Here is a 25,582-nt window from a genome sequence, read left to right on the forward strand (position 1 = left end):
TATGTTTTGTAAACAATCAGATATGGCATACATTGGCATATATGCCGGCCACTCAATATTTGCTTACTCTATACATAATGTGTTCTGTATTTTTGGCCACACATATAAGTGTCTTTTGGCAGACAGAATGGAGAGAAAGGCAGTTTAGTGCACTCCTTGACATTAATATTTGATATTCAGGGGTTATGGGGAAGATTATTTTAACATTATTGAGTGACTAGAAACATAAAGAGGCTCCAGAGACTCTGAAAGTGAATGACAGAAAAAAAAGACGTTTATTTTCATATAGCTGGAGTTATGTTTAAAGTTATGTAAATACGTATGTGAATATCACTCATCACCCCACTCTTGTGCTTCCTTCACATGCCAGTCTCTCAGTCATAAACAATTAGGTGCTTTGTTTGCCCCCAATCTCATTTACTATTGCCTCTATACCTTCTAAAACCCATTTCTTATCATTTTTATTGATTGCTACTCTTTTAAAGCTTTAGTTGAAACTTTATTTTGTGCCATCTCTTAATTTTTCCCGAATTCTAAATGTCTTATTTTCTTAAGTTTTAAATAATTAACAGTCATTTTGTTTTGAACTTGTTCATAATTTTGTGAGGTTTTCGAAAATTATTGGAAGAGCACTGAGACATTTTTAAATCCAGATTGAATTCACAGAGTATGATATGGTTAATGAGTTAGAGTAGTGTTGGGATTACAGTCCAAATCTTTCTATGTTTTAAATTGAGGAATTAAAGACAGAAGCTATCTTCTTGTTGCTGCTGTCATTGCATTTTCCTTGCTTCTAAAATTTTTATTAGTTTGGGCTCTTAGTTGCAGATGACAGAAATCCACCTCAAACTATCTTAAGCAGAAAGGGGCTGTTATTAGCTCATAAAAACTGGTGTGACGTTGGATCAGATATGGCTAGATCCAAGGGCTTGTCACTTGGTTCTGCCTCCCTCTGTGTTGGCTTTGGTACAGTGAAGCTCTCTTTTACTTGTCAGTCACGGCAGCTGCAGACTTAATTTTAATATAACAATCTCAAACGAAAGGTTATTGTGCACAGTATTTTCAATATGAGTCCTAGAATGGACTCTGTTTTTTTAAGGTTGCATATCTATTTCTGAAGCAAGTACTATGGCCAAGAGGGTGAAGTTTATTGAATGGCCTTTTCCCAGTTATCTGCCTACCCTAGAACTATGTGGACTTAGAATGTGGCTTCCCAAAGTAAAAAGTAGCTGCACAAAGAGGGAGGATATTGGGCTGGCTAAACCAATGGATTTTCCTTACTAGCACTATAAACAGAAGCCCAGTGGTCTTTAGCACATGTAAATTATTTGATTTACCTGAACAAAAGGGGAACAGTTAAAAACTATAGTACTGAATCTTTAACTAGATCCAGGGAAACAGATTCCTAATCTCAGCTCTGACTCTCCCAGGCTTGTAGGGTAACATTACTTCCCTGCTTCACACTTATGTCAATTAAATCTCAAAGGCAAGAAGCTGATGAGACACTGGGAGGCAGAGTGTCAAGGTTGGAAGAATACTTTCCTAGGCATCAGGAGTCCAAGATGCTACTTTCAGCTCTGAGAACATAGGCCAGTTATTTTTTTTTTGTTTTATTTTTTTATTTATTTTTTTGTATACTGTGAGCTCTTGGAGGTCAGGGATTGTGGTTGATCTTGCTTTTGAAATGTTTTGTCTCTTTTATTTATTGTTCTAGTCTCTCCTTCTAGATTTCCTCTTAGGTATTCTCTGTGTCTCTTCTCTTTTATAATTTTTAGCAGTTGTGCTTCCTGTGCTTTATTCTGGGTGATTGTTTCAGCTCTGGATTCCAGTTTTCCTACCATATTATGTATTTCATTTCTAGATTTTCTATTTTTCAAATCTGCCCCCCCATTGGAACAGTGGGGGGAAAAACTCTAAATGAGTCTATATATTTTCATGTATTTCTTTAATATTTTATACATTTTTCTTTTTAAGTTCTGCTAGGCTTTTCCTATTATGAAGATTTCTTTTTGTTGCTTTTGCTGATCTCGTGGGTTTCCTTAAGTGTTCTGTAGATTTAGTCTGTGAGCTTATTTTCAGTGAGAATTTCGTATGAGTTCTGAGAGTGTCCCAGGTGGTTGTGATATGGGGCAGTTTTGCTGTCATTGATTTGAACTTTCTGCACTGCTGAATAGAGGGCATTGGAGCCACACACCTATGTGTAGTGCAAGTCCGGGTTTCTGATTTTTTGGTGATTATTTATCTACCCGTGTTTTAGTGAAGGTGGCTCTTTCTTGTATTACTGCCTAGGCCAATGAAGGAAAGTGTATTAGTGTTTAATTAAAGCTAGGACAACATTTTCTTGGCTCTTGGCTCTGTAGACAGAGTCTATTTCTAGCACAAAATCATGCTTGCAACTTGTGGTTCCAGTTCCTATCCTCAGTTGGGAATAAAAAGCAAGGCCCCTAATGCGCTAATCTGATTTAGTTTCATCAATTTTATCTTTATTTCTGGCATCTAAGTATTTCCCATTTTTAATATTTTCTCAATATTTCTTCCTTTTTCTTTCCTGTATCTACCCAATTGACCATCTTGACCAGAAATCACCTACTTATTTTATATTTCTGTAGCTCCTAGTATACAGTCTTTTACATAGTGGAAATTATATATGTGTATATGTAATTTTTAAAAAATTATATTAAACTGCAAAAAGAAGAATTACAATTAGGCTGACAGAAGAAGCTATATCTGATATGTAGCAAGAAAGAAACTCAAGTTTGCCATATTGTCAAAACTTTTTGGACTACTTAAAAATTTTAACAACACTTAAAAATATATGCATACTGTGAGCAAAATTGTCCACATACTAATCCCTAAAGCCTATGAAAATGTATGTTACAAAGCAAGGGAGAATTAAGCTTGCAATGAAGATGGCTCTCTTCTGTGCTATTACCTAAGTCAGTGAGTGAAGGTTTATTTGTCTTAATCAAAGATAAGACAACATTTTCATTTTTGACCTTAAGATAGAGAAATTATCCTGGGTTATTTCGATGAACTCATGTAATTATATGGGTCATTTAGGTGTAGAAGAGGGAAGTGGAAGAATCATTCTCAGGGTAATGTGTTTTGAGAAAGACTTGTCTGGCCATTTCTGGCTTTGAAGATGGAGGAAGGGATTTCAAGCCAGCGAATGTGGGCATCCTCTAGAAGCTGGGAAAGGCAAGAAAATGAATTCTCATCTATAGACTCTAGAAAGCATCAAAGCTCTATCAACACCTTGATTTTAGCTTACTGAGACCCATTTAGAATTTTTGACTTCCATATCTGTAAAATAATACATTTGTATTGTTTTAAGTGACCAACTCTTTGGTAATTTGCTACAGTAGGAAAGTGATGTACATACTATATGACCCAGTAATTCCACTCCTAGCAGAAATGTGCTGAAATCTACATTTCAGGGGTAGAAACATAGAAGAATGTTCAAATAGTACTATTTGTAATACTCTATACTTGGAAATTACCTAAACTTTCATCAGAAACAAAACAGATAAATATGTTGTGATACACTCCACAACACTATACAAGTGTGAACTATCTATATCTACATGCAAAATGTGGATGAGTCACAAACATGAAGTTAACAAAAGAAACCATACACAAAAACAACATATGTTGCGAGTCCATTTATATAGAGTATGAAAAGAGACAGAAGTAATCTATCATGTTAGAGGTTTGGATAACCAAGATTATTCTTGATGGGGTTAGTGACTGAAAGGGGACATGCATGCTGTTTCTTGATTTGAGTGCTAGTTACATGTGTTGAGTGTATGAAAATTTATTGAGCTATATACTTACCTTTTATACATTTTTTGTGTGTAGGTTATACTTCATTAAAAAAACAAAACAAAACAAAACAAAAAACATGTCCCAAATAGTGTGTCATTCTTCACAGGAGCTCTGTAGGCTTTCCAGTCTGTGTGTATGAGGCTTGGCCACATCATCGGTGAGCTGGAGAGTCAGATCTAGAACTTGTGATTGGATGACTTTTTTCACTACTCTGGTGTGACTTCTTCCCTGTCATTGTATCAGTTCAAAGGAAGTTTTTGTAGTGCTAGTTTTTTATTTGCCTGATGAAAGTTCTGATTAATAGAATTCACAAATATCATGCAGTCTTGAAACGCTCATTATAGAGACATGCTCTAGTAACAAAACAATTTGATTTATTGCTGCAAATGTTGTATTTTTATGTCTTTTAACATGGCATGTTATTTTAGGCAGCAGTACCAATTGTCATGATTCAAGTGCCAATGTATTAAACATACTCCTGTAAGATTTATTTGAATGTGCTTAGTGGTGTGATATTAGGAAAATTTAATTAGGGCAAGGCTTTAGAGTAACATTTGTTGGAAAATCTGTTGTAATGAGTGTAGTCTGTCATCTTCAGTAAGATGTGAAGTGGGTCCGTTGTCTAATCTTAGATTCTAGTTCTAACTCTAGATCAGCTAGCCATGTGAGCTTGGGCAAGTAATTTATTTACACATTTTCCCATTATCTGACAATTAGAAATGTATGTTAATATTACTCTATGCATTAAACACATGATTTGCCTCAAAGTTGTAGTTAGAAGCAGAAGCAATGTGATATTAGAAATGGAACCATTAGTTAAGGCATAAAATTTTGGAATGAGACAAATTCTAGTTTTGTTCTGAATGGCTGTGTTACCTGGGACTTATTAGCTTTGAAAGGGCTGTTGAGAGGCTGCCACCACATGCTTAGCACATGGGAAGAACCAACTTAATAAATGGTGGTTGCAGGGATTATGAAAATTTTGATTTGTCCTGTATCTCAGTTGTTGTTTAGGGTTCTCAGCAAATGATTGATATTGAGGGAGTATATAAGTTGATGCTAATATTCATGGGCAAATGAAACTTTTATAGAAATAAATATAAAACTACTTCTGAATGATGAATTTTTGTTTCAAATTTTCTAAATATGCAGTGAAGTATAGGGAATAAGAAAATGAACAACTTTATGCTGGCCATCCAGATTTGATAATCTAAATTTTTGCCGTATTTGAGTCCATTTTTTAAAATAAATGAAAGCATTGTAATTAAGTTGAACTCTCCTGTCCCTAGACCTATTTATCTTCACCCCTCCTGAGATATAAGTAGTATGTTGTAATTTTGTGTGATTCTCAGTCATGTTTTATATTTTGAGCAGATTTCTATGTACCTGTAGGCAAACATTTCATAAATGGTCTATGAGTATGTATCATCCTGCAATTTGATCTTTTTGTTCAAATGTATTTTAGAGATTTATCCGTGATGGAATATATATCACTCTAGCATATTTATTTTAAATGTTGTGTAGTATATCATTTTGGACTATGAACAAATTTTTCTTATTACAATGTCCCAAGAAACATGTCAATTTTGCATATGTGTTAGACTTTATGTATCTAGAAATACCTGGATCCAATTGGTAGTTGTACCAATTTATATTTAAAAATAGGTGAGAGTTCCTGTTGCTTCACGTTCTCTCTAACATTTGATAAAACTTAACTTTGCCAGTCACATTCATGAGTGTAAGAGGTTATTTATTTTTAATGTGCATTTCTTTGTTTTTGTCTGATCCTGCCATAGCTGTTTTGTCTCCAAGCCCTGGATAGTCCTCTAGCAAATGCCTTTTTGCTTAAGAGAACCAGAGTCAGTTTCTCTTACTTGTATTTTTATACACCAGTAATGACTTATCAGAAAGATAAATTAAGAAAACAATCTCATTTACAATTACATCAGAAAAAATAAAATATCTAGGAATAAATTTAACCAAAGTGACGAAATTACAAAACATTGAAGAAAGAAATTGAGAGGATGCCAATAAATGTAAGCATATACAGCACCATGGATAGGAAGAATTAACATCATTAAAATGTCCATACTACCCAAAGCAATATATAGATTCAGTGCAACCCTCATCAAAATTCCAACAGCATTTTTCATAGAACTAGAACAAATAACCCTAAAATTTATATGGAACCACAAAAGACTCTGAATAGCCACAGCAATCTTGGGAAAGAAGAACAAACTTGGGGGTATCACAATACGTGCTATTAAACTATATTATAAGGTTATAACATGGTACTGGCATTAAAAAAACACACAAACATAAATAGATCAAAAGAACAGAATAGAGAGCCTGAAAATAAACCCATGCATATATGGTCAATTAATCTGATAGAGGACGCAAGAATATACATTGGGGTAAAGACAGACTATTCAATAAATGGTGTTGGAAAAGTTGGACAGATACATGCAAAAAAATTAAAATAGATCACCTTCCTACACCACATGCAAGATTAAACTCAAAATAGATTAAAGACTTAAATGTAAGACATGAAACCATAAAACTCCTAGAAGAAACACATAGGCAGTCAGCTCTCTAACATTGCTCTTAGTAACTTTTTTTTTCTGATATATCTCCTCAGGCAAGGAAAAGAAAATTAAAACTAAAAAATACGACATTAAACTAAAAAGTTTTTGCACAGCAAAGAAACCAACAAAAGAAGACAACCTACTGAATGGGAGAAGATATTTGCCAATGATACATATAAAGCGTTAATATCCAGAATTTATAATGAACTCATGCAACTCAACACCAAAAGAACTAATTTTCCAATTAAAAAATGGACATAAGACCTGAATAGATCTCCAAAGAGTACATACAGATGGCCAACAGACATATGAAAAGATGTTCAATGTCACTAATCATCAGAGAAATGCAAATGAAAACCACAGTGAGATATCACCTCACACCTGTCAGAATGGCCATCAATAAATCAAGAAACAAGTGCTAGCGAGGGTGTGGAGAAAAGGGATCCCTTGTGCACTGTTGGTGGAATTGCAAATTAGTACAGCCACTATGGAAAATAGTGTGGAGGTTCCTCAAAAAATTGAAAATAGAACTTACGACCCAGCAATTCCACTTCTAGGTATTTATCCGAAGAAATGCAAAAGGTATATGCGTTCCTGTGTTCATTGCAGCACTGTTTACAGTAGCCAAGATATGGAAGCAACCTAAGTGGTCATCAGTAGACGATTGGATAAAGAAGAAGTGGTGCATATATACAGTGGAATATTAACCATAAAAAAGAATGAAATCTTACTATTTGCAGCAACATGGATGGACCCAGAAGGCGTTATGCTGAGTGAAATAAGTCAAACAGAGAAAGACAAATACCATATGATCTCACTTATATGTGGAACTAAAGAACAAAATTAACAAACAGAACAGAAACAGACTCATAGATGCAGAGAACAAGCTGCCAAATAGTTGCCCAGTGGAAGGGGATTTGGAGTGGGGCAGGGTGAAAAAGGTGAAGGGATTAAGAAATACAAATTCATTGTTACAGAAGAGTCATGAGGATGTCAAGTAAAGCAGAGGGGATAAAAATCAGTAATATGGTAATACTTATGTATAGTGCCAGTGCCAGGTTGGGTACTAGATTTATTGCAGTGATCACTTTATCAATACACCCTAATACAACTTCGTAAATTGTATAAATGTCTAATTATAGTTGTACATCTGAAATTAATATAATATTGTATGTAAACTATAGTTGAAAAAAGAATGGAAAATGTACTATTTTCATATTTATACTACTTTATTTAATGTTAAATCAATAAAGTGTATACACTTTATTCATTCAACATTATTGCTAATATTTATGTTTTTGCATATGTAGTTGCAGTTGATTTGTTTTCACTACTATGTAATGTTATATTGTGTGATTGTAACACATTTTTTCAAGTTCCTATAGATAGATATTTGGATTTTTAAATTTTTTCCCACCTATTAACATGAACTTATTTCTTAATGGAGTTTAATTCCTGGTGTTTTTGGATCATGAGATTTGCTGGAACATCTTCAACTTTCAAATACACGTCACGTTGTTGTGTTCCAGTGGTTGAACCAGTTACTCTGCCAGCAGCAAATGAGAGTTCCCATTACTCCTCAACCTTGTCAATGTCTAGAATTGTCAAGAGCTGATTTTGCCACTCTAATGGCCATGAATTGGTATCTTATTGTGATTTTATTCTTTATTTCCCTGATTAGTTAGTTACAAGGTTGAGCAACTTTCATAGTTTGCTCTTTTTTCCCTCTGTATGGATTGTTATATCTGCTGTTGTTACCAAAAATACTGCATCACGGCCATCCTCAAACTCAGTGTTTTAAACAACACACATTTATTTTCACATTAATAACTCTGTAGGTGATTTGTGATTGGACTGATTTAGGCTCAGCTTGCCTGAGTGGTTTATAAAATGCTTCAGGCTGTTAGTATGCTGACCTTGGCTGTAGGCTATGAATAATGATCAAATGTGTGCTACCTGTGTTTATTTTGGAGCCCACTCTGAAGGATCAGAGATTAACTAAGGCATACTCTTTTAGTGGTTGGTAGTTACAGTGCAGTGAGGTCAAGACTAACTGCACAAGCATGTTTTAAGCCTCAGCTCACATTGCATCTGCCATTGGCCAAAAAAAAAAAAAAAAGTCATAGGCCAAGCCCAAGTTGAGTATATTTGGTTTAAATAGAGCCATGGCAAGAGTGAGAATATCTCATTATATCACAGGATCATTAAGAACTCTCACTGAGAAAAGTGAAGGGATGGAAAAAGATATTTCATGTAAACTTTAACCAAAAGAGAGCAGGGTGACTATACTTATATCAGACAAAATAGATTTTAGGTCAAAAACTGTCATAAGAGACAAAGAATGTTATAAAAGGGTCGATTCACCAGGATTGATGTAACATTTGTAAATATATATGTACCTAGCATTAGAGCACCTAAATATGTAAAATAAACATGGATGGAACTGAAAGGAAAAAATAGGCAAAAAAATAGTAATAGTAGGAAAACTCAATACCAATTTTCAGTAGTGAATATAAGATCTAAATAGAATATCAATAAGTATACCAGAGGACTTGAACAACACAATAGACCAAATGAACCTAATAGACAAAGGATGATGGCTGCACTCAAACACAGCAGAATATACATTCTACTCAAGAGAATATGGAACTTTCTCCATGATAGGTCATATGATAGATCGCAAAACAAGTCTTAATAAATTAAAAAAACATATCATGTATCTTTACTAATCACAATAGAGTGAAAGGAAAAATCAGTACCATAAGGAAAACTGGAAAATTCACAAATATGTGGAAATTAAATAACACACTCTTGAACAACCATTGGGCCAGAGGAAATGTAGAAGGAAATTAGAAAGTATCTTGAGACAAATGAAAATGAAAATACAACATACCAGAACTTATGAGATACAAAAAGCAATACTAAGAAGAAAGTTTATTGTGATAAATGCCTATATGAAAAAGAAGAAAGATCTCAAATAAACAAGCTAAATTAGACCTCCAGGATCTAGAAAGAAGAATAAATTAAGCTCGAAGTTACAGAAGAAAAAATAAAATATTGAAAAGATAAAAGATAAAACATAAAAAAATATAATTGAAAAATCCTTAGCTAAACTAATTAAGAAACAGAAAATTCAAATAAGTAAAGTCAGAAATGAGAGAAGAGACATTACAACTGATGCCACAGAAAACAAGGATCATAAAAGACTACCATGAACAATTCAACAAACTAGATAGCCTGGAAGAAATGGATAAATTCCTAGAAACATACAAACTACCAAGACTAAATCATGAAACATAGAAATTCTGAACTAATCTATAACTACTATGTAGATTCAGTTAGTAATCAAAAACTCCAAACAATGAAAGCCCAAGACCTGAGGGCTTCATTCGTGAATTCTACGAAATGTGTAAATGGGAATTAATGCCATTTTTTCTCAAACTCTTAAAAAACTGAAGAGAATACCTTCAGACTCATTTAAAGAGGCCAGCATTAACCCAATGCCAAAGTCAGACAAAGAGACCAAAAGAAATGAAAACTATAGGCCAATATCCTAGATGAATATAGATGGAAAAATCTTCAACAAAATATAATAAGCAAATTGAATCAAACAGCACATTAAAAGGATCAAATGAGATTTATCCTTGGTATGAAAAAGTGGTTCAATATACAAAATCAATTATTGTGATATACTACATTGATAGAATTAAAGCTAAAAGTCATGTAATCTCAACAAAATGCAGGAAATAATTTAACAGAATTCAAAACTGTCAGGATAAAAACTCTCAACAAAGAATAGAGGAAAAGTACCTCAACATAATAAAGGCCTAATATGAAAAGCCCCCACCTGACATTACACCTCCTCTGAGGTATAAAAATAGTTCATGTATACCTTTCTATTTCAGGGCTTTGTCATCTGTTTCATTGGTCTGTTTCTCTATCTCTGCACAAGTATCACAATGAATTAACTGTATCATAAGATAAGGTAAGTTCATATTGCCATTCGTAGCTATTTTTTTCATCTTTGGTTTCTTCATTTTAGGAAAAGCTTGACAAATTCAGGAAAGGTGGTATTAGGATAGTGATTAGAATTGTATTGACTTATAAATTAATTTCAGAATTATTGCTTTCTTCACAATATTGGGCCAATCTTTCTTTAAAAAATTTTTTTAACTTTTTATTTTGTTCCATGTTCTCTTCAGTGCTATCTTTCAGTTTATTTGTAATCTTTTTGACTATCCCAGTCTCAGTCTATTCTGCTTCTTCAATTTTCTTTTTTGGTATCAATGACTGTAATTTAAAAACAGCTTTATTAAGATGTAATTTGGATACCCTATGATTCACACACCTAAAGCATACAATTCAGTGCTGCTTGGTATATTTACAGAGTTGTACAACCATCACTGCAGTCTAATTTTAGAACATTTTGTTCTCTAAAAGACACTCAATACCCATTAACAGTCACCCCTATTTTCTCTCCCCTTCCTCCAGGCCTAAGGAAATAATAATATACTTTTTATCTCTATGGATTTGCCTAATCTTGACATTGCATGTAAATGGAATCATAAAATGCGTGGTCTTTTGTGACTGGCTTTTTACTTACAATGTTTTCAAGGTTCATCTGTGCATTATTTCTTTTTATTCTGAATAGTATTCCATGTTATGTATATACTATATTTTGTTTATTCATTTATCAGTTGATGGACTTTGGGTTGTTTTCACTTTTTGACTGTTATGAATAATTTGCTATGAACATTTGTGTACTAATTTTCTATAGACATATGTTTTCGTTTTTGTTTTTTGGGTATATGCCTCGGAGTGGAATTCCTGGTTCATTTTATTTAACATTTTGAGGAACTGACAGACTGTTTTCCAAAGTGTCCGCACCATTTTACATTCTACAGGCAATGTGTGAAGGTTCCAGTTTCTCCACATTCTTGTTACTGTTTTTTTTTTTTTAATGGCTGTCTTAGTGAATGTGAAGTGGTATTTTGTGTTTTTCATTTCCATTTACCTAATAACGTTGAGTATCTTTTCCATGCTTATTAACCATTTGTACATCTGTTTTAGGGAAATGTCTGTTCAAATCCTTTGCCTGTAATTTGTTTGTCTTTTGATTATTGAGTTGTAAGAGGTTTTTTTAAATATATATTTTTTGAATACAGGTCTTTTAGATATGTGATTTGTAATATATTCTCCCATTCTGTAGGTAGCCCTTTCACTTTCATGATAGTATTATTTACAGCACAAAAGGGTTTACTTTTACTTTAATCCATTTTACCTATTTTTCTTTTGTTGCCTGTACTTTGGGGTTATATCCAAGAAACCATTACCTAACCTAAGGGCATAAAGATTTACTCCTATATTTTCTTCCAAGAGTTATAGTTTTAGCTCTTACATATAAATCTGTGATCCATTTTAAATTAATATTTGTATATGGTGTGAGGTAGGAGTCCAACTTTATTTGCATGTGAACATCTAGTTGTCATAGCACCATGTTTTGGAAGGATTATTCTTTCCCCACTAGATTATCTTGATACCTTTATTGAACTATTTAGATGTATGGGTTTATTTCTAGAACACAAATCTATTTCGTTGGTCTGTATATATAGCCTTATGTCATTAACATACTATCTTGATTACTATTGCTTTATAGGGTTTTGAAATCAGGAAGCATGAGTCTTTTTGTTTTTCATGATTGTTTTTGTCAAGCTGGGTTTCTTGCATTTCCATACAAATTTTAGGATTAGTTTATCAATTTCTGCAAAAAAGCCAGCTGGGATCTTGATAGAGATTGCATTGAATCTATAGGTCAATTTGGGGAATATTACCATTTCATTTGTCTTTGTCTGACATATTTCAGTTAGCATAATATCCTCTAGATCTGTTCATGTTGCCTCAATTTTAAAATTAATTTTTCCAACCCATGACCAGGAATATCCTTCCATTTATTTATTCCTTCATTAATTTCTTTTTACAGTGTTTCGTAGTTCTCAGTTTATGTCTTTGCACTTTTTTTTGTTAAATGTATACTTATTTTACTTTTTGATCTTATTATGAATGGAATTGTTTTAATTCGTTCGTGGCTTATTTGCTTTTTATATAGAAATACAACTAATTTTTATATGTTGATCTTATATTTTACAACTTTCCTAAACTTATTTATTCTAATAGTTTTTTAGTTCATTCCTTAGGACTTTTTACTTATAGTCATGCATCATATAACAATGAGATGATTAGTGAATTACAAGCAAAAATTTGTTTGCAATCTTTAAAGGAAAGGTTAGACTCGACTATGATGTCAAATTGAGTGCTAGCTCTGAATGGTTTAAATAGACCAGGAAGTTTAGCCTGCTGTCTACTCATGTGCACAGAGTTGGTGAGGGAGAAAGAGGAGCAAGCTGGAAGGAGGGGAGCCGGAGAACCTGCCAGCCACCTGCCCCTGCCTGCCCCTGCACACACGTGCACATACTTGCATGTGCTAACTTACTTCCTTTCCCTTCATTTCTCTTTATTTATTCTTCCTGCTAATCCTGTGCCCTACTCCCTTTTATTATTTCTTCTCTCAAGTTTTAACTCTCTGGATGTCTTTCAATCTGTGCTCTCCCTTTCTCTCTTTGTTACTTTCTTCCTTCTCTTCCTTTTTTCTCCTTCTTGCTGGCATCATTCTCCCTCCAATGATGCCTCCCTCCATCGCCCTCCCCTTGCTCCCCTGGCCCACGCAGGAGCTCATGCGTGCACTCTCACACTCATTTTTTTATGCCGCATTCTTGTTGTACCTTTTCTATGTTTAGATATGTTTACCTACACAAATACCATTGTGCTGTAATTGCCTACAGTATTCAGTAAGTGCTGTATAGGTTTGTAGCTTAAGAGTAATAGGCTATACTATATAGCATAGGTGTGTAGCAGCCTATACCATCTAGGTTTGTGTAAGTGAACTCTATGATGTTCACGCAATATCAAAATCGCCTAATGATGCTTTTCTCAGAATATATTTCCATCATTAAATGATACATGACTGTACTAGATCATGTCATCATAAACGGAGACAGTTTCACTTCTTTCCCATCTGGATGACTTTTATTTCTTTTTCTTCCCTAGTTGCCCTGACTGGAACCTCCAGCACTTTGTTAAATACAAATAGTGAGAGCAGATATTCTTGCTAAGTGAAATAAAAAAGACAGAAAAAGTTGAAAACCACATGATATCACTTATATGTGGGATACAAACCTAAAGGCAACAAACAAACAGAGCAAATAGAGACTCATGGACATAGACAACAGACTAGTGGTTACCAGAGGTTGGGAGGGAAGGAGGATGGGAGAAACGTAGATGGGGTAAAAGGGGTCAAATAATGTGGTGACAGAAAGAAATCTAACTATGGGTGGTGAACACACAATGCAATATATATATACCTTAATGTTGAATTATACACCTGAAACTTATTGGATTTCATTAACCAATGTCATCATAATAAAAATAAATAAATTAAAAAAATAAAAAAATAATTCTTGTTTGTGATCTTAGGTGGAAAGCTTTTAGTCTTTCATCACTGAGTATGGTGTTGGTTGTAAATGTTTCATAAACGTTCTTTGTCAAATTTAGGAAGTTCCTTGTATTCCTATTTTGTTGAATGTTTTCTAAAATTATTACATGGTATAACTTTTGTCAAAGGTTTTTTCCATGTTTATTTTGATATGATTGTGCGGTTTTGTCAACTCTTAATATGGCATAACACATTAATTCATTTTCTAAAGTTATGCTAACCTTGCTTTCCTGGTCATGTAAATTTTTTTATATGTTGTTGGATTTGGTTTGCTAGTATTTTGTTGAATGTTTTCAAATCTATATTCATAAGAGAGATTATTAGCCTGTATTCTTGTGATATCTTTGTCTGGTTTGGAATCAGGGTAATACTAGTCTCATAGAATGAGTTGGAATTTTTTTCTTTTTTTTGAGGAGGAAAAGGGAGAGGAGAATTTGTGAAGGATAGGTATTAATTCTTTGATAATTTGGTATAAGTCATCTGGGCCTAGGTTTTCTTTTTGAGGAGTTTTAAAATTGCTTCTTTTATCTCTTTATTATAGGTATATTCAGATTTTCTATTTCTTCTTGAGTCAGTTTCAGCACTTTGTGTATTTTTAGGGATTTAATCTAAATTATCTAATGTATAGGCATGCTGTGTTCATAGTTTTCCTTTATAATTATTTCAATTTCTGTAAGGTCATTGCTGATATAATCTTGTTGAGGAAAAGATCCAAAATCAGACTGGTGAGAGACCAAGCAGCATTCAGAGAGTTGGAGAATTCAGGTTTATTCACCAGCAGACTCATAGGTGCTCCTGCTCTGAAAATCTGGGTCTGGAGCTCAATTGCAACATTCCTTGTATAGACCTTTTTGGCACCACCTGATAGGGTAATTTGAACTCAGGCTGCTACAAAGTGATAGGAGTTTCTATGGTCGTGGGTAGTTACATTGTGTTTCAAGGGTGGGCTACTGGACAAAGGGCTACAAAGCTCAGGAGTTGCTAGGGGGTACAAATAGTTATATTTGTTGCTTAGACAGAACAAGCAAAGGAAAGGTGAGTCTTTAGTCAATTTTGAGTACAGTCCATGTAGCAAGCATGTTTTCAGAAGCAGAACATAGAGCTGATTAACCTTTTGAATGAAAATTCCTCTTCATTACCCCCTTTTGATGCCCATCTAAATTCTTATAGGGCATCAACCTCTTGCTCTCCCTCTTGATCTCCCTGGGCCTGTAATTCCACAGCATAAGGATCTTTGCTGCAGTCTTTCTCTCTACTATAGCCTCTGTGAGGGAGGTAATTGACTGAACAACAAGAGGCAACAAACAGGTAAGAGAGAAGGATGCAGGCCCCTTAAAGACCCAAAGGTAGAGAATCATCCCCCACAAAAGGCTATTGGAGTTTCATCTGTGCCATAATTGCATGTGCACATGTGCCAGCTTTTGTCATTTTTTTTCAACAAGATTCTCAACTGCCTGGCCTTGGTCATCTATCTGTAGGCAATAGTTGGTGAGATTGAATTTTCCACACACACCTCCTGCTGCTGCTAATAGATAGTCTAGTGCCATCCTGTTCTGGTAGATGGCATTTCTCATCTGAATCTATTGATATGCAAGGAGGGTCAGGGCTCTCCCAGTCTCGTTGGTAATGATTTCTAAGACTGTCTGCAGTTAGGTATCTGGTTTAACATGTAAATGGAGGTATGGTGTCCCCAAAATCTACATTCTGCCCAAGTGAGAGGCCCAGAATATTGGATTATCTGCTCTGGGGGCTACTCATCATCCTTCCAGTTCCCTATTTGAAGTTCTCTTTTTACCCGTTGTAAGGGTTATGGAGCTGGGTAACCAAGTAGTTCCCCTGTTTTCAGAGGTAAGAGGAAGAAGGATGGCCTTATCATGCCAATTATACAGCTCCTTCCCAATTTCTGGGGAGGCAGATGTGGCCTTGTTTTCACAAATCCAGTAAAGCCCACGTGGGGCTATCCAGTCTTGGACCCTGCCTGGGTCCTGCCAGGCTCCAGTTAGCTTTGGCCAACAGATTTCTCTCGTCCTGTTTCCCCACCACACGCTTTGTTTGGAGGTGGCATTATACCGTTGGCCAAAGCAAATTAAGTTTCTGACTGACTTTGTGAGATTTCCTCCACCTCTAGCCAGGCAGTATTGTCCTCTAATAGTGTGCCTTAAAATTCATCATTAGAGGTGCGTGAGGCCATTATATTTGGCATTGTCTTGGTGGGAACTAGTTTTGTAGCTTCCCATGGCCACCTATCCCCCATCAGAGTCCCCCCACATACATAGTGTGTAGGGACATTCAGGGAGTGAGCTATTCCTTCAGCCATTTTGGGAAATGGCAGAAGTTTTAGCTGAACGTGGTGGTAAGGTTGGGGTTCAGTTACTTCCTTGTAGAAGGACTTATAAACCTGAAAGCCTCGAGCTGGATGGTCTAGTACTTGACCTCTGATACGAATTTAAACATAGAGATTTAGCCCTGTCCCATCAATGCCAATGTTAGTATTTATCCAGACTTCCAAGGGGAGTTCAGGGGGTTAGTTACGATTGGTTCTAATGGATTGCACTTATGTGTGGTGCAGTTTGATAGAGTTACTCTCTTTTTTAAATACACCTCTTTCTTGGTTGTGCTAGTATCTTTTTCCTAAGTAGCCCATAGGATATGTGAGCAACAGGCCCAGCTTTTTTTCATATATATATATACATATATATATATATGAAATATATACTTTTTTTTTTGTCCTGTAGCTTCTTTCCCAGCTGAGAGATCTGCAGGATCTCCCTTCCTCCCACCCACAGCAGCACAAGCATCAAGCTTTAGGGTAATCTTACTGAGGTTTCCTTTTACTTTAGTCTGGGCCAATGTGGGTTCATCTGTGCATTCTCTCCAGTCCCCCAAAGCTACCTTGTTTAAGTGGGAGAGTCATTTGGGTTATAATGTACATAAAGTTGATTATTTTCTAGGTCACATACAGAATATTGAGTCTGGTTAAAGGTACAGGTCCCTTTCTGAGTTCCCTGGCATTCATAGTAGCTATAGAAAAGTGAGGTAGTGAAAATTCTTTGACCTTTCTTGATGATATGGATACACAGTTCTCTGATTTAATTTCCCTCCCTCCCTTGAGTCCAATTATAAGGAGCCCCACAGTGAGATTCCTCAGGCTTCGGCCGTGCGTGGACCGGTCAGCTACCGGTTGGTGGCTGGAGCAGGGCATGTCGTCTTCCTCAGGGTCAACTTACAAGGGTTGGTGGGATCTGTGCCGTCCACAAAGGAGTTTCTGCAGGAGCCGCCAGTTTGAGCTGACTGTGGTGAACATATGGACAGTCTGGGTGGTTGATCCTCAAGCTTCTGCCATGTGCAGACTGGCCAGCTTCCGGGGGTGGCCAGAGCGGGGCCAAAGATCTCAGGTGGATTTCTGCTGTCACCGGAGCACAATTTGGAGCGGCTGATCAGGAAGAGGCTCTGTAGTGTAAGACTCTGGTTTTTCTGGAGGTGCTGCTCTCTTTACCTGGGCGTGGTAGATCCATGGGGTGACACCTGCAACTTTAATAGTAGTGGGAGTTGCTAATATAACAGTGCGAGGGTCTGTCCAGCTTGGCTGGAGCAGCTCCTTCTTCCAATTCTTAACCCATACTTCATCTCCTGGCTGAAAGGGGTGGACCCAATTCCCTAAAGGAATGGGGGCTCTTTCTAAAGTTTCCTGAGTGATGTAGAGGGTTTTCCCTAAGGTCTGAAAGTGTTGAGACATTTCTAGGTCAGCCATTAATCTAGGGTCTCCTACCACTTCCCTATCACTGGGGGAGGTCTCCTGTAAAGGAGGTCTCCCCTTTCAAAAGGGGAAGAGCCTGAAAGCCTTATGGTGCATCACGTTCAGGGTAGAGCCAAAGGAAGCAAATCAATCCAAGGTAACTGCGTTTCCTGACAAAGCTTAGCTAGAGTGGTTTTGAGGGTCCAGTCCATGTGTTCAACTTTCCCTGAACTCTGTGGCCTGTAGGCCGTGTGGAGCCTAGAGCTTTGTACGGGGTCTGAACTATCTCAGACAAGAAGGCAGGTCCATTGTCTGATCCTATAGAAAGGGGTAGCCCATATCTTGGAACAATATCTTTTAATAAGGCCCTGGCTATCTCTCGTGCCCATTCAGTGCATGTAGGAAAAGCTTCAACCCATCTGGAGTAGGTGCAAACTAACACAAGCAGAAATATCTGTGGCCCCAGCTGGGCTTGACCTCAGTGAAGTCCACTTCTAGGTCTTCAAATGGCATAGTTCCAATTGTTTGCACCCTTGGATTAGACCACGGCCTCAAGCTTTCTCTCATGAATTTGACAAAATCAGTCACAAGTACAATAAAGAGAGGCAGTGATGAGAAAGAAGATGCTTTCCTTGTCAGCTCCTCTCCACTCGTGTGCTTCCATCATCAGTATTTCCAGTTTATGATCCAAAAGAACTACAAAATCGGCTACTCTTTGACAATATGACTATGATACAAATGTTGAGGCAGCCACCATGTGCATTCCAAATGCTTATGAGACTGCCATTCTACAGAAAGCTGGACGTCGGCAATGCAGTGTAACTTGTCTGAGACAGTATGCTTTCCGACAGGCAGAATAAAGCAGCAGGAAACAGGACGACAGAAATCACTCATTTTCATCTGGGTTCTGAGGGTCAATGATTTTGACGTGCACAAAGGGGAAAAGCCCTTTGCACCTATTCACTTCGCCAAATTGCAGGTAGAGGAGTTGTGGTCTGGTCTGTGGTTCAGCATATGCATGAGCAGGTTTTGCAAGAAACCGCCTGTCTTCCAAAGACTATTTGCATTTATACCAGCAATAAATGAGAGTTCTTGTTGTTCCACATCCTTACCAATAATTGGTGTTATTATTGTTTTGCATTTTAGTTGTTTAATAATTGTGTTGTGGTATCTCATTTTAATACAATTCTCTAATGAAATATGATGTTGAGCATCTTTTCCTATGCTTATATGCCATCTGTATGTTTTTTTTTTTTTTTTTTGGTGAGGTGCCTATTATCTTTTGCCCATTTTAAATTGAGTTTTCCTACTGTAGAGTTTATGGAAATCTACAAAAAATGTCCTACATGGATCATACTGATTTTCTTTCTCCTGAAACAAATATGAGTCAAAATATTTGAGTGAAAACAAATAACACAAAAGTACAGCTCTTGGAGGAAAAAATTCTGACATTTACCAACAGTTGGGGAAGGTGAAACGTCAACACTTAAACAATGCAGTCCATGATGTGCATCTGTACTGTATCTATGTCAGGCAGGAGTTCCCCACATTTGGGGCAAGAGCGAAGTGGCATATTCCGTTGTTGCTGTTACCACCAGTTACTCAGCTCCTCTTTGGACGAGTCTGCTGGTCAGGGTGACTGGTTCTTGCCCCATGACAACTTTGCATTTCCATCAAGGACTGCCTGTCTCCATCTTCAAAAGCATTATTGTCTTTCAGCAAAATGGTGAGCTGCAATGCCAGTTGCTCCCTTTCTCCCCGAATCTTTTCTCTTGCTGCTCTTTCAGCATGAAAATCTGAACAGTAAACCTCCATCTATGCCCTAAGGACCTTTATGGTCTCCAGGTCCACCTCCTGCTTGGTGATGGTCTGCTTCATCTCGTCCACTTGAAGCTGCCTGGAGGCCAGTGCCTTGTCTGCCAGTTCCAGCTTCTCATGCAGTTCCTGCAGCACTACCTTATCCACTTTTTCTGACTCTCTTCTTTTTATTTCTTCAATTGTATTCTTGAAGAAGGCTGATGCATGTCAGTTGTAGAGTGGCTAATTTAGACTTTTCATGTTTTCCATATGGTGAGGATCTCGCAAGCTTTTCAGCATAAGGGATGGGAATCATCTGAGTCTGGCCGTCCCTGTTCTGGGCACTCCACCACTGTTCTTCAGGCTTCTCTATTAACATCAGGATCTCACTCTTTTTAAAGGGCAGGATTTCAGTATCATTTCCAGGAAAATCATAGAGAGTCCATACATATTCCAGTTTTTCTTCTGCTATAAATAGATTGGGTGTTGATACAGATCCCATCGATGAGCTTGGATACCTGGGCTCAGGCTCGATCAGGGTGCTGGTATCCAGGCAGTGCATCTTGTATAATTATAGCAAGGCTGGCAAGTGGTCAGACTCCTGGTCCCCAATCTTAAAATGGCAGTTGGGCAGCAAGGTGATGATGTAGTGGGAGACCCACGAGTTCTCAGACACAGACAGCACATAGTCCCCTGGACAGGTGGAGGAGTCGCGGACTAGGAACATGCCGTGGCATTGGCCCTGGAGCCAGGTCTCCCCGCCTTCTGGTGAGACATCGGCCTCATATAACAGGCAGAGCAGTGTGAGGAGTTGAACTTGAACCTGGCAGAGGACATCGTATCAGGCCGGGGCTCTGGCGTGGGTTGGGGTGGTGAAGGCACCGATGGTGGATGACTGTCTGGCAATTGTGGGTAGAGTGGCTGTGTGGGGACTGGCGGAGCCGCTGGGATGTATGGCGATGGGAAGAGAGGTTCTTCCCCAGGGTCACCTTGGTGGATGATTTTTGCTGACTCCTCCTTGTTCTTTCCCCGAGTCAGTCAGGCCACAAGTACCTTTCTCTGTCCCTGCCTATTTGCACAGATCTGACCCAAGAGGGCACTATAGTGGTGATTTGCAACCATGAGTCTATGTATGGAAACTAGCCTGGATGTCCAGGGGTCCTTGTCACTACCCAGCACACAGCTCTCACAGTAGGGAGGTCTAGGGTCCCTCCTGATGGCCATCCTACCCCGAAGGCGGGCCATTCAAGCTCACAGAATGCATGTCAGCTTGACCCCATAATCCTCTGAGAAACCTTTCTTAAAATTTTTCAACATACAATTTATGACCATTGACTTAGAGGAAAATTCCCCCAAAGCTGCCTTAAGGAGTTCCCTAGTAGAGGAGGAAAATAAACTTTAAAATTTAAGAAAATAATTTGACAGAGGGCCTCTATGTCAAAAGGGCCATTTCATCTCTTTTCTCGAAGTTCTTGACTATTGTGGCTTTCCCTGTGTACCCTCCACACCTCCCACGACAGACAACAATCACGCCACATGGAGGATTGGTGGATAGGGTCAGGGAAACTTTGGAGGGGAGGTCACTTGCTTGCCCATCTCCAGCCGCACCCTTGCAGGGAGTTTTCAGGTGCCTCTTAGAATTGACGAATCAGTATAAACTTCTGACCCAGTTCACTGGAGTAGACCCCTCACGGAGATCCCGTGACACCACCTTAAACCATCTGAGGTTCGCCACGGAACCACAGATTGGGGCTCAACTCTCGCTTTTTGGCAAGGCCATGTTTCAAGCATTCAGCATTCACTCTTTCATACAATCTCCCACTATTCATTAACCTGTCCTCTGGAGAGTAAGTAGTCGCTCCCCTTAACCTGTGGAGGATACTTGATTGCTCCCTTTGTCCCGTGTTAACTAAACACATTCCACCTGGCAACGGTGACACAAAGACAAACAAGGTGGGTGCCCCCTCCAAAGAGACCATTCAGATGCTCATCTCACTGTGTCCCGAAGGAGCTGGAGTGACACGTTGCTGCAGCGGACTCAACTCTGTGACTTACGATCAGACACTAGTCCAGTGCCACCCAGGACTGTATACCATTCACCACATTACCACAGAATGAGCCCACATGAACTCTGTAGCCTTAGGGGACCTTAATGGTCCACAGACCTGGAGTTACAAACTTGTACCTGACCAATCAAACCAGCCAAGTTGCTCATTCATTCACCCATTCATACATCAGGTTAAAACATTGTCTCCCCCCTTTTGGAAGGCCCTAATCTGATGTCTACCCTACTGGGGAGACCCTGATGTCTCCTCCCCCCTTTTGGAGACCCTGATGTCTTCCCCACTGGGAAGACCTTAACCAGTGTCTTCTAATTGAAGACTAGTTGGTGATCAAGCTCCTCTTCCATCCGGACACGGGACCTGACTGGGGGCTGATCTTGGGACCTTTTTGGTGAGTTAGTCTGTCCTTCCTCTGAATCTGGTTGAGGGCTCAGCCATCCTGGGAGTCGGAGCACCAGTCTGAAAGAGAACCCAGAATACTCATCAGTTGGCACGCCTCTTCATTCGTCTCAAAGCCCCTCTGCCCTGGCCTAGCCGAGCCGCCAGTCTGGTGGCTCAAAGGGCCAGCATGGTTGGAATCTCTCTGGGGCCTTCAGAAATGCTGCAGAAAAGATCCAAAATCAGACCGGTGAGGAACCAAGCAGCATTGGGAGAGTTGGAGAACTCTGGTTTATTCACCAGCAGACCCAGAGGAGCTACTGCTCTGAAGATCTGGAGCTCAGTTGCGACATTCCTTATATAGACTTTTTTTGGCATGGCCTGATTGGGTAATTTGAATCTAGGCAGGTACAAAGTGGTGAGAATTGCTATGGTTGCAGGTAGTTACATTGTGTTACAAGGGTGGGAATTGCTGTGGGCTATTGGCAGTTACAAGGGGCTACAAAGCCGGGGAGTTGCAAGGGGATACAGTTACATTTGTTGCTTAGACAGAACAAGCAAAGGGAAGGTGAGTCTTCAGTCAATTTTGAGTACAGCCCATGCAGCAACCATATTTATAGAAGCAGAACAGAGAGTTCATTAGCCTTTTGAATGAAAATTCCTTTTCAATCCCTCTCATTCTGATATTTTTTTTTGGTTTGTTTAGCTAAAATTACATCAGTTTTATTTATCTCATTGACTACACTTTAAATTGCAAAGTTTTTTAACTTTTTCATATCCAACTTTGTTTTACTTGTATTATTGTTCATAGTTTCTTGGTGATGCTTTTATTGCCTTTCATTTATCTGTTTGAGTGTCTTATACTTATTTATTTAAAAATATTAATCAGTACTTTTATAATTTAAATTTCATCAGTCCCCCCATAGACTTATTTTATTGGTTGTCTTTGTAGTATTTGATTTCTTTATGCATTTTTGAATGTTGACTTGCCAACACATTTTGAGTAGGAGGACTTTGTTTTCTCTTTCATGAGTGTGCACTTTCTTCTGGGTTTTTGTTTTTTGTGGGTGCCTTCTCTTCATGTTGCAGAAATGTTGCAAAATTCAGACTGGCGAGAAATCAAACACTACTGGGAGAGTTGGAGGACTCAGGTTTATTATGCCAGTGGTCTCAGAGGAGCTAGTGCTCTGAAGATCTGGACCCTGAGCTCAGATGCAACTTTGCTTTTTTAGGGCTTATCCGTATAGTTACATTTGGACAATTATCATGGGCTGTTTGGTTAATTTGTCCTCAGGGTTACAGAGCACAGGAGTTGCTGTGGGTTGCAGGTAGTTACATTTGTTATTTAGATAAAACAAGCAAAAGGGAGGATGAGTCTTTAATTTTGAGGTCACCCTGCCCTTTTGCCTATGCGACATTCATATCTACAGAAGCAGAACAAAGAGCTGATTATAAGGTTAGCCTTTTGAACGAAAATTCCTCTTCACTAGTTCTTCGTGGCCCACCTCCTGGTCAGGAATTAGTATTTGCTGTTCCTGTCTTCTTAGACTCCTAACTATACCCCACAGCTCCAGGCATTTGTAGTCAAAGTTCCATTTGGCTCCCATTCACCATTGGTGGAGCCTCCTGCTGCCTCTTGGCTTCAAGGGCTAAACCTGACTCCAACACTCATTTCGTGTTGGCTCCTGGACTCCTAACTTCCTCTACCTTTTACTTGCTCTGAAGCCCAATAGACTCAAGGCTTTGCTTTACTTGCTACTTTGTTTTTAACTTGCTGCAGACTTACAGAATTATTTTGTATATATTTTAATGGCTTTGTTTTTTGTTTAGAGCAAAAGGATGCTTTGAAACAAGAATATACAATGCCATCTTAAAGCGATACTGTCTTATCAAGAGATATAAAATGTTTATTTATGTTAACCACAAGATACTTTTGAATGGAGTATAAAATGTTCTAGAAAGAATTAAGTCAGGTAGGCCTTAACATAGACTCATATTGTGCTTATGTCCCTGGGATCTGTATCTTTGGTGCTGCTGCTGCAATTGTGTGTTGTTTGGAGAGAGGAAGAGAAAGAGGGAGGGGGAGAGAGAAAGAGAGACAGGAAGGTCAGGAGGAGGAAATAATATGTTTCTGATTTTTGATTTTATTATAGCTGCACTGGTGACAGAAAGGACTCAAATTTGAAGAAGTATCTAGCAAGTAACTGTTTATAACATTCTGAGTTTCATACAATTCCTTGTGATAGCCTTTGAACCTTGAATCTTGGGATTTCCTGTGCTACTATCATAAAGCATTGTATAACATGTTAGTACATTATTAATACATGATTGCCGTTAATTTGTTAAGATTCCAAAATATATAGTAAATATAAAAGTAAAAAAAAATTATGAAAATAGATGACTGCTCTGATGCAAGTAATGTGAGAATACAAAGTAACTGTGGAGATGAGCTGTGCCTGAGGGCCAGGGATTTCTCACAGGAATTTTCGTATCAGTTTCTTACTTCGATGTGGCAAGAGATTGGCTAGTGTGCCTGAATGGTTAAGTCTCATAAAACTAAATATATAAGACAGTTATAAAAGCTCCAGCATAGAGTGCTGTTTAAAGGAAGGGCTATCACATTGTACTATCTTGGTACTTGTGTGTTGTGTAACACTGAGCAGGTTACTTAACCCTTCAATGTTTCCTCACCTGTGAAATGGTGATAATAGTAAAAAAAAAATGTTGCATCGTCATACGTATTAGTATTAATTGAAAGTCTTTATGTAGAGGAATCATGGCTATGCCAGGATATATATGAGTATTCAGGTAATGTGAGTTATTAGCATCAATGCAATTAAGAAGAAGCAATAATTCATGCAGAAATTGTCAAAATACATTCAATTGTAATCATTTATTAATTTATTCAAACTCCCACTACTATGTATTATTAAAATTGAGTATCAACTGGATAAGTAACTTTTAGCAGGTAACATCTTTGAAATAGTGGGAAATAAGTGTAATAATTAGATATTTGTATTCAATATTTTGCTCCTAAATTCACTTTAAATTCTATGCAACATCCTAGGAGCAGCTGAAATGTCCCTCCACTGTGCATTTTCTAACCACAGGGGGACATATTCCCCTTCCTGAAAGCACCGTGTGAGTTACTTATTTGTGCTTTCATGGCATGCATTATATTTCTTGTTAATTTATGTATGTTTCTTATCTATGTAGTGAGCATATGATTTATTTTTCTGGAACATTTTGGGGAATGAAAAGCAGTGCTATTAATAATTATGCCAGGATGGAAAGCATAAGGCAGAGCTAGCCTAGGTTATCCAGGGCATATGGCTACTGTAGTTTTCTTTATTTCTAGAATGTCTAATATTATTCTTATATTCTTCAGAGTACCTGTGACTGTCTTGGTGATAATAGGTGATCATTAAATGTTTTTGAAAGGATTACCAATTAGCAAATGGCCATAGAAAGACAGTGTGTTCTTTTTATTTATAGACTACTTTAATTTGAAGTGTCAAAACTATTTATATGCTTTCTAAATAACAATTTAATTTGTCTCCTTAATTATAAGGTCAGTAAGACAAATATTTGGCAATGTGAAGACAAAATTCTACTATGAAGGGAAATCAAATTAAGAGGATTAATTTGA

General features: G+C 37.6%; 1 protein-coding gene and 1 pseudogene across 4 annotated transcripts in view; one reads left to right on the forward strand and one right to left on the reverse strand.

Annotated features, from left to right (window-relative positions):
• Positions 1-25,582, forward strand: part of L3MBTL4 (L3MBTL histone methyl-lysine binding protein 4) — a 382,886-nt gene that overhangs the window by 72,094 nt on the left and 285,210 nt on the right. The window contains exon 6 of one of the 4 annotated variants that reach the window (XM_016120937.2): positions 10,316-10,395. The exons of the other annotated variants lie outside the window; for them this stretch is intronic. The gene's annotated coding sequence lies outside the window, so the exon portion shown is untranslated. The remainder of the gene's footprint in view (positions 1-10,315; positions 10,396-25,582) is intronic. 4 annotated transcript variants of the gene reach the window in all.
• LOC118609924 lies at positions 19,689-20,329 on the reverse strand (annotated as a pseudogene).

This window comes from Rousettus aegyptiacus, unplaced genomic scaffold (assembly GCF_014176215.1).
Source record: "Rousettus aegyptiacus isolate mRouAeg1 unplaced genomic scaffold, mRouAeg1.p scaffold_m13_p_12, whole genome shotgun sequence".
Lineage (NCBI taxonomy): Eukaryota > Metazoa > Chordata > Mammalia > Chiroptera > Pteropodidae > Rousettus > Rousettus aegyptiacus.